Below are 11,246 nucleotides of genomic sequence, written 5' to 3'. Positions count from 1 at the left end.
CAACGCTTATGCCTTTGATTCTGTATAGGTTGAGTAATTTGCTTGGATGTCGGAGTGAGTACGTGTTTTCGAAGTATTGTGTCAAGGCAACTATCCTTTCTACTAAGTTTTCTTGTGAATGACAAATGAATTTAGCTACTCTTTTAAGTTTCATGCACCCTCGCTCCAAACTGTGCATTCGGTTTCAAAATTATTATTGCGGTATCGTCATAGTTGAATTTGTCGCCTAGATGTAAAGCTCGATGCTGTTTTTGCTACATTTAGTGTACGAAACTCCGTGCATTTTGGCGTTGCTAGTGTCGCATTCGCAATTTCTATTGTCATAGTAGGGGAGAGTCGCGTCAATTTGCCGTATTGCAGCTGTCACGATTACGAGTAAAACATTTAATCCGTCATCCGTCATATTGTCATCAGTTACCGCGACAGTTACTCATGAAATGCGTGCTTTAATAATACGTCAGCCTAATTTGGTTTATTTTGTATTAGCATGATACAAATTTTACAACCATTTACAGCGATCATGGTCAACGGGAGACTGAGGGAATAGTTATTTATTTTACTCTACAAGGGGGAAAAGTGGTTGTTTAACATTTCGTGCTAATATTGATACCCGAGCAGCAAACAATTCCAATATTGAATCACGAGCGTAGCGAAGGGTTAAACAAACTTTGCCACCGAGTGAAACACAAAAATTTTCACCACACCAACGTGAAGAAAATACTAACTAAGTTTTAGAGTCTAAAACATTACAAATCAAATCCTAATGAAAGCTGTAAATAGGTATTTATCATTCAAAATCATCACTTAAAATGAGGAAACTACTTAAATTTTCATTTAATTACTTTGCCACTCTTTTGAATGAAATGTAACTTTCTCATCAGTTTTTAAGTATCAAGAGAGCCTTTACTAGCTGTTTTGGTAAAAAAAAAAATTAGACTCATTTAAAATTACAAGGTGCAAAACTATCCACATACAAAAAAAAATACATTTTAAGACTAGCCATATGAGCAAAATATTTTTAAGTCTGGCTTGTTCTTTTATTAGATGGACTACTGGATCCCCAGTTGGTGATAGAGAAATGCCATCGTTTCTTATAAAGTTTGGACATTTTTTAAATCTCAATGGCCTTACGCAACATTCTGGGAATTATATCGATTCACCTTGAACTAGGGAACTAGGTACAGCCAATCAAACTTTATAGTGATTTAGTTGATCCTGTTGAGCCTGTTGGTCCCTGGACGCACGTGATTTGAAGATTTTAAGTAGTTAAATATTATACTTTATTGTACCACAAAACTAAATAAATTAAAAAACAAATTTACAAGAAGTACAATCTAAATAAGAGTGCAACAGGCGGTTTTATCGCTACGAACGTATGTAAGTATGTTAGTTGTAAATTATGTGTCTATGGGAGTCCACTAAGCAGTGGCCAGCAATCAAATATATTTGATTAACACGATTGCAGTGTGATTTGTAGATTTCGGTTCTGCAGTCGAGCTTCATGTAGGAGATAGGAAAGTGATATTGAAAGTCGGGTACTCGGTTGAGAATGGAGGCGGTTTTTGCTTCCTGGATGGCTTTTTTGCTTCCATGCATTCCTTTATGAAACTCTTTATGAGTTCATCTTTATTCTGAAGAACTGTTTCGTGCCTCCCTATTTGAATTGATAAAATTTCCGGTGTGTTGTTGTTACTACATCCCGTACAAGAAGAAGGAGAGAGTCAGAAAAACCGGCCAAGTGCGAGTCGGACTCGCGTTCCAAGGGTTCCGTACATTACACAATTTAAACAATGTATGTTTTATGCGAAATATCTTTAAAAAACCCGTAGGGGTCGGATCAAAAACTAAGTAATTAAGTCCGACTCACGCTTGACTGCACATTTCTAATAGGTTTTCCGGCAATCTATAGGTAAAGATCTATTTTGTGTATTCAAAATTTTTGACCCAGTAGTTTCGGAGATTAAGGGGGGAATGGTCATTTTTTGCCTATTTTCTTAAATAACTTCTAAACTGTTTATCCTAAAATTATATATAATGAGCCCTTTTATTTGATATGTAACACGATAATTTTATTATAGTTTGACAAACTTTATTTTTTAATTTTCTCTTTTACTCCCCAAAAGTGGCCCCCGTGTTTAAAATTAATTTGTTTACGTTACATGTTCATCGTTGGGTCACAAACTTACATATGTGTACTAAATTTAAACTTAATTGGTCCACTAGTTTCGGAGAAAATAGGCTGTGACAGACGGACAGACAGACAGACCCACGAGTGATCCTATAAGGGTTCCGTTTTTTCCTTTTGAGGAACGGAACCCTAAAAAACGATTGATTTTGATATCCCGGGTAATTTCATTTGGTGTAAACTCTACCTTACTGATACTTCGAACTATTAAGTTACGAGCCAACTCTGTAATAGTGATACAAAAAATAATGTTAGGCTTGTCTAATATTCGTTTCTAAACGCCACCCAAAACTTCCCATGTACATATTGTCATAACACGTGTAAGATTACAGGCTTACGAGTAATATCCTTTATGCTTATGTAAGGGCTTGAAATCGTTGGCCCGGGATTTTCTTTTTCAAAACTTAGATAAATTGGCTCGGTAATTTTAACGTTATGATTGAATAGTTAATAGTAGTGGTACTTAATCGTGATTCATGACCCGTTAGTCAGGTAACACCCGTCAAAAAATACCTGTACGATAAGGAACACCCGGACTATTTTCTTTGATAATTCAGTATAATGATGGTGATCACTTTCAATTCGTAGTTACATACGTGAAACCTGTTTCATATTTGTAGGGGATAGTAATTACGCTATAGTGTAACCGTATCACGTCTAGATTTCCCATTAAACAAGCTAGTTTATTTAAACGTAAGATACCAAACAATGCTGCAGTCGTATAACCACTAAAAAGTCGATGTTTCTGCCCGGGTTTTTGTCATTTGCGGCAGCAATGCAGTCGAAAGTAATGTCGCGCTGCAATACTGCTGCAATAATGCTGGTGCAGTCTGAATCCGGACGTCTTCTTTATGTTATTTATATCTTATTACAACAACTATGTACTGATAACCGAAAAAGTGCAAGACTCCGTCCGTGTGGATTGCACTCTCGACAATGACCATGTTTGCGAGAGTCGTAAATTCACGTACTTCACATGAAAACTAAGCGGTCGAAATTTACCTATTTTTCCTGGTATCGACACAAGTCGCGGGCAAAAACTAGTGGTCTACGTATTTTAGGTTAGGAGCTTTGTAGCGACCATTTAAGGTGCGTTGGTGTAAGTTAAAAACAGCAGGGATAAGACAAAAGGTCCTCCCTAATTCCGAATCACGTGTAATATTTTTAGTGCTGTAACATATCAACTGATATTTAGCAGTGCCCCGCCGCTCAGTGATCAATCGCCACGGACTATTTTGTAAACTAACCTCTTCTGTAACAATATATTGATTTAAACTAACACGATTCTCACTCATAATTTTAAAACTAACACGGAACTTGCGTCTTCTGTAATTTCTATCAGATCAAAGATACAAATGTTATAACCGAATAGAACGTTCAAAATTTATTTTATTTATTAAATCTAAGTAAGGCTGTTGTACGTGCCTTAGGATTTACAACACGTTTCCGTCTTTGCCCAACAAAATTTAATGGACGAATGGAATGGATGAATGGAATTTTATGGATAAAATGTGTTTTAAAATAAAATTGAACATTATATAAACTGCATAAGCCCTGTGTGATGCATACCCTTGGGGTAAGAGTCAAATACATATTAATTATGTATTTAGCTAAATCTTCGTTTCTCCTTTATCATAAGGAAACCTTCTTTCATATATCAATTCTCAATTTATATGCACAGTTTTTGAAACTGTATCGATCTTAATTCTTATCCCGCCATTTCAACTTCCCCCAGTACTTCAACCCTAACTTCAACCCTATGATGTTGGGTACTTTTAAAACGACTACGGGTCTTCAACAATATTTTTTTATAATATGAATATTTTCGGAAATAATAGCACCGACAGAAAACAAATGTGCCCCCCCCTCTAACTTATGAACCATGAGTCCAAAAAAATATGAAAAAAATCTTTGAAATAGAGCTTAAGAAAAACATTAGTAAATGAAAACTATAGCGAACATGATCAGTTTAGCTGTTTTTGAGTTATCGCAAAAATTGTCCCCTTCATAGTAAACATACGTATAGCCACAGTTATATAAACGTTATTACGACATTAAATGGGCTTTTTAAAGTTATTTGGCATTACTAATGTAAATAAAGTAAAATGTAATATAAAAATTGCTTATTTCACTCATTCATTTGTTATTTATATTTAATTTCTCTAAGACAGTTTCATTGGTTAAATGGGTAATGCCGTTGACTATTGGCAGTTTTAGAACGAAATCCATCCAATTTATAACATTTAAAACTTTCGCGTTTTGAACACATATTAAATCACATTTACAATCGGGTCTAACGTGAATTTACTTTGTTACGGACAAAGTAGGAGCAGTACTAAAGAAATTCTCCATCAAGTCTGTATACAAGCCGTTATTCAAAGATCGTTTACGCAGTCCAAAAGATGTCATTCCGTACCAAAATCCGGGCGTTTACAAAATAGAATGTAGTTGCGGAAGTGTGTACATTGGTCAAACCAAACGAAGTGTGCAAGAGAGAGTGAAAGAACACATAGCGGCAGTTAAAAATCGCCAAGTACACAAGTCCACGATCGCCGAACATCTCCTTACATGCGGCGCAAATCACTGGATTGAGCTTCATAAACCAAAAGTTGTCTCCACTGAACGCCATTATTATCCTCGAGTTGTGCGAGAAGCGATTGAAATCAAGAAGCACCCCAGAAATTTTAGTAGGAAAGATGGTTTTAACTTATCGGCGACTTGGGGACCAGTGATCCAGAAGTTAAAGCCAAGGGATCTATCTTCGGATGTGTGCGCGGATGTTGTGTGTTGCGTGTTGGACTATTGACAATAATTAACATTTATGTGTAGTGGGTGGTTTGAAAATGTGATGTCTACCCCAAACTTTAAATGCACTTTTCATAGGGTAGTCACACAAATCTCTGTTTTGACATTTTGCTGGGACGGTCGCGACCACGACCAGTGAAACCTGTCGAAACGTCGGTAAATAAAGGTAACAAAATAAATTCGCGATAGACCAGATTGTAAATGTGATATAATATAGATCCAATTTAGTCTATTATGACGGAAGGGAAGGGTAACTACGGAACCCTACACTGAGCATGGCCTGACATGCTCTTGGCCGGTTTTTTTTAATGTCTTTACCCGTCACGGAACCAAACCAAACCACCATTGACCAAATGACCAAACCATTGTGTTTTGGTCATTTAGGAGGCCTACGCGGAGACGAAGCCATAGAAGCCTTTTTAACTCGCCACAAGTTGCCCTGCGTTGACTGATTGCACTGGTAAAACCATCGGGCGATCGGGTCCTCACATCCCCACCCTACGCCATTATTATTTTGTTTTTACCCATCACAAAACAATGATGTTACGGGAATTTGTTCAACGGGATGGATACCTACAAGACAAAGTCTAGTCATATATGATATTTTATAGTGTTTATAGTGTTAAGGGTGTGTGTGTGTTTTATAGTGTTAGTGATAATATAACGCATGTTTCTATGTATTTGTAGTAGCACTTATTTATTCATAAATAATACTTGTTTAACACTATAAAATAAACTTACCTATATTTTGAGTATTTGCATAGGTACTTTTTCAATGTCCTTTTGTAATTGAAACGGCATCTTGCTAAATTTATTTAGCTAATATAAGTTGTGAAATTAATTAATTATAGAACGACATCGTAAAATAATATAATTTTCGAATTCATCTTGCATAGTTGTACTCAAAGCATTTCATATTAATTTAATTAAACTGTCAATACAATGCAGACATTAGTTTGTTGTTTGTTGCTAAACAACTAAATAGGTATGCAAGTCGCGTGTTCGAAATTTAATTATCACTGGGGTTTATAAATTAAGGCTTCCTATAAAAATACGATTCACACCTACAATACACTAGATCTGACATCAATGTAAATATGATTGTATACATTAATTTGTTTCAGTAAAAAAAAATCTTGAATGGCAATATAATTTACAAAATAAAAACGTATTTTAAGTTTATAACTAGGTGTCTTAAAATACAAAAAGTCAGTTCTGTGTCGGTGTGTGGGCGGTGGATACTGTTTACCGTATTACTTACTACTTACTAGGAATATTTGCTTCAACTAGGACATGTTAAATGAAAACATTAAGTTATCATTTTTAGGTTTTTATTTATTTTAAGTGAAAACAGATTATAATCGTATTTTGATACTCGCTGTCCATTAAAAAAGGGTAATTGCGACATAAGCTGATTCCGAACGGAGCCCATTCCGCTCGCAGTGGAAGGTGGGCATAACATTTGTGATATGAAGTTTGCAACTCCATTTTCATTGAAATTGTATTTTTGTTATTGTCAACCCCTATTTAACCCTTATGAGGGAATGGTAAAAAACAGTAGTGTAAAAACGTTTCGATGCAATTTTTTACACATCTACTAGTTTTAGGACTCACAAGCCAGTTTATTACTGTTTTTTATTTAGGCGAAAAAGCTGTCTACGACTTTCAAGTCTCGCACTAAAAAACATTGGTTCCTCATTCAACATTTCAACCTTGTCCCCCCTTAGAGGGTCAATCTTCAAACACGCTGAAATCACTCTCCTTGCCTTTTAACACAGTCTTCTTCTTCCTACCCTTATCCCACGTTATGTGGGGTCGGCACAACATGTTTTTCTCTTCCATTCTCCTCTATCTTTTGTCACCTCAGCACACTCCTTTCTTTCTCATATCCTCTTTCACACAATCCATCCATCGCTTTTTGGGTCTACCATACGCTCTCCGTCCATCAACATTCATCCCTAACATTCTTTTGCCTATATGTCATTCATCCCTCCTCATCACATGCCCATACCACACGACACAGTAGAAAAAAATAAATGCAAAATTTTTTATTTGTTCATCCCTTCTTAAACATTTAGGTTATGATTTTCAAAAACGCTGAAATCGAATCATCAATGACAGCAATCTGACGAATGCTCGACTCCAAAGTCTGGAGCTTCGTCGCAAGGTTGCCAGCCTGTCGATTTTTTATAGGATACATTTCGGAGAGTGTGCCGAGGAACTGCACAACCTTATTCCTCCGTCCTATTTTTACCATCGGACCACACGACAAACGGCACTCCGGCATCGCTTCATGGTAGGAACTCCAAAAATACGCACGAAGCGTTTTGCTTCCACATTTCTTATGCGAAGTGCCAAGGAGTGGAACGCCCTGCCCGAGTCTGTGTTTCCGCATGAGTACAATTTTTGGCTCTTCAAGGCAAGAGTTAATAGGTATTAAGCGTGCTCCATCATCACTTACCATCAGGTGGGATCGTGGTCAAACGCCTGCCTATTCATCATTAAAAAAAAAACGCATTTCTTGTAAATGCAATAACAGGATATATTCGAGTTTTGAATGATTCACGGTTGACCGGGATATAGACCGTGATTACCTTTTGTATTATTTGTGAGCTCCCGATATTTCGACACAGTTACATGCATCATGTTCACGGGTGACGCACAAACGCAAACGGGAGCTCACAAATAATACAAAAGGTAATCACGGTCTATATCCCGGTCAATATAAGTCTAGGATATATTCGATCCCAATGATCCCAATACAATAGTGCCAAACCCCAGTCCTTTCACCTATCCTATGTCCTTTCCCGGGAGTCATGCCTCCAAAACTCACTAGCTGTGCGGGCTCTAAGGTTGCTGAACTCGCTTCTGTTATGGGCACCTGAATGTCCTGAATGTGATAGTATGTTTGCAAGTCGATGGATGGTTATGTATCAGATGTGACTGCGGTACTGTGAGGTGATGGACGAAAGCTTATTGTGGTCCGATTTTACTTTTGTGTATATTTGAATTGTATATTGATTTGGTTTCGACTGTAATGCTGTATGTTTTCAATAAAAAAAATAACAAAATTCATCTAAATCGGTTCAGCGGTTAGTGTTTTATTTATTTATGATACCTTATATGACCAATTAAGAACTTAGTACTGTTTAGAATTGTTACTGATTTATTAATTATATTATATTGTTCAAATATTTACATAAGACAGGGAGATGGGCCTCGTGACGTGGAGATGGGCCTCGTTAGCATTGTGCTGCAACCCGTCTAGGAGAAGGAAAACTCCAAAATATAACCCGAGGAGATGGGCCTCGTTAGCTTTGTGCTGCAACCCGTCTAGGAGAAGGAAAACTCCAAAATAGAACCAGGGGAGATGGGCCTCGTTAGCATTTGTGCTGCAACCCGTCTAGGAGAAGGAAAACTCTAATATAAAACACCCAAATCCAAGGTGTTAGCCGACCCGTGCCGAGGGATGCATAGCCAGAGGGTAGTACTGGCGTTGAACGGAGGGTGTCTGTGTTGGCGGTCACAGGACACAGTGGTGAACCGCCTTGCTTCAGTACAGGGCTCTGCTGTTGTGGACATTTAAATCCCTTTTACTCGTGGGAACGCAATGGAGATTCAAACGTCGAGACGTCTCGTTTCGCGCGGGGGCGACAAGCGGCTCACGGAGAGCCGCTTTGCTACGCTGAATGTTGGAGGAGGAATGGAAGAGAAATTAAATGAGGTTTTGCAGATGATGGATGAGAGAAAAATGTATATTTTGTGTGTTAATGAGACGAAACGGAAAGGATGCGATACCACCTTGCATGGCAGTGTTGGCCGTAATTGTTAATTTTAATTAACCATTGATCAATTTTATTAACCATTAGTTCCGCCATTAACCAATTGCATTAAAGTTAATTCGGATTAAAGTTAATTCGGATTAAATTTTTGAGACGTTAATGGCCATTGAAGTTAATTCGGATTAACTTTAATTCGGATTAACTTCAATGGCCATTAAAGTTTCAAAAAATTAATTAGAATTACTCTCAATTGCATTAACGTCTAATAAAATTACATTCGTGATATTTTAAAATGAGACAGCAAAATGACCCTGACTGAACCCTGGCAGTAGTAGCAGTACCTACCTACTACCTAGTAGAATTCTGGTTTGGTGCAACAGAGACATACGCGGTTTTGGTCATTTAAATCGTCTTGATGAGTACTTCGGAGAGCCGTACCCATGATAGAGCTGATGCTGAACCCTGGCAGTACCTAATGGATCTAAGGTTTGGTGCAACATAGGCACACGCTGTTTTAGTCATCCGACTCGTCTTGATGAGCACTTAGGAGAGCAGTACCCATGATAGAGCTGATGCTGAACCCTGGCACTACCTAGTGGATCTAAGGTTTGGTGCAACATAGGCACACGCTGTATTAGTCACCCGACTCGTCTTGATGAGCACTTAGGAGAGCAGTACCCATAATGGAGCTGATGCTGAACCCTGGCAGTACCTAGCGGAACTAAGGTTTGGTGCAACATAGGCACACGCTGTTTTAGTCATCCGACTCGTCTTGATGAGCACTTAGGAGAGCGGTACCCATGGTAGTGCTGATGCTGAACCCTGGCAGTACATAGTGGAACTAAGGTTTGGTGCAACATAGGCACGCGCTATTTTGGTCATCCGACTCGTCTTGATGAGCACTTAGGAGAGCAGTACCCAAGATAGAGCTTTGTAAAAGCCTTTAAAATGTTTGGTGTCAAAACTAACTCTATATTGACGTCGGGAACTCTAAATGATTCGCAAAGTGCACTGGAAAATCGAGAAGAAACAATTAGCATGGAAGTTGACTCAGCAGAAAGCGAGTCAGATGCGTTGTCCGATGAAGAGACTGACGGAGAATCAAATTTAAGTTTGTCAGATCATTTAAGATGTTGTGCTCATACACTGAATTTTTGTGCAGGTTCTGATCTTAAACCGGCCCTAACAAACCCAGATACTCTGCTCGGCAAAATGCATGCGGAAACAATGAAAAAGTGCAACTGTCTATGGAACTTTGCAGGAAGACCAAAATCAGCGGAAATAATACAAAATGTACTCGGGCATACACTATCACGACCAGGAGCAACACGATGGAATAGTCTGTACGACTCGCTAAAACAAATTTTGACTATTCGCAATCACAATGCGACCTTAAGCAAAGCCCTTGGAATGAAGAACTACCTGAAACCCAGCGAGTTTGATTACATAGAAGAATTCATACTATGTGCAGCACCAATAGCAGGGGCATTTGATATACTACAAGGAGATGAACCGTTTTTCGGAATCGTGTTGCCATGTATAATATCCCTGAAAAACAAATTGGATAAGATTTCAACGCAGCCGCTTAAAATCTGCAAACCAATTGTAGATGTTTATTTATCTAGTGTTCAAAGAAGGTTCAATCATATTTTGTCGTTCACAGAACAGTCAAAAAACTACATGATTGCAGCGATGAGTCATCCAAAATTCAAAAATAGATGGTTTACATGCGTAAATGATATTAATCAACAATACGCGAAGGCATCGTTCCGAACAGCAATTTATATTGATATTCTCAAGAACGCTGTACAACAAGAAGCCACAGAAGAGCTATGTAGAAGTAAAGAAGACGATTACTACGATTTTAATACTGTTTCTGAAACTGACAGAACTCTAAATTCACCTCGAAGAAAAGCGGAAACAGTGATGTCAAATTATTTTGCGGAAGAAAGCACTGAACTATGTTTGTTAACGTGTTACCCACACATTAAAAATGTTTTCATTAAATACAACACGTCGATGCCTTCTTCTGGATCAGTGGAGAGGATGTTTTCATTTGCCACAATGGTAAACGTGCCTAGAAGTCACAGACTGTCAAACGAGTTATTCCAAACCACAGTAGTCATGAAGAATAACTTAAACTATAATATTGTCTTCGGTTACCGCGATAGTTACTCATGAAATAAAACTATGATAACAATTCCTGAGGCCTGTAAAATGCAATACCCCTCTGCAGACTGCAGGAGTGTACAGGCTGGACTGTGAGTGTGGCCTATCATATGTCGGGCAGACGAAACGGAGCATTTCCACTCGGGTGAAGGAACACATAGCTGATGTCAAGCACCGTCGACCTAGGTCTGCTGTCTGTGAGCATGTCATGGATAAAGCCAATCACTCAATCAAGTTTGATAAGCCTCTGGTTCTTGCCAAGGAGAAGCGTTACATACCCAGAATGCTGCGCGAGGCCATTGAGA

The sequence above is a fragment of the Cydia strobilella genome, chromosome 5, assembly GCF_947568885.1.
Source record: "Cydia strobilella chromosome 5, ilCydStro3.1, whole genome shotgun sequence".
Classification (NCBI taxonomy): domain Eukaryota; kingdom Metazoa; phylum Arthropoda; class Insecta; order Lepidoptera; family Tortricidae; genus Cydia; species Cydia strobilella.
This window is presented reverse-complemented; position numbering follows the sequence as displayed.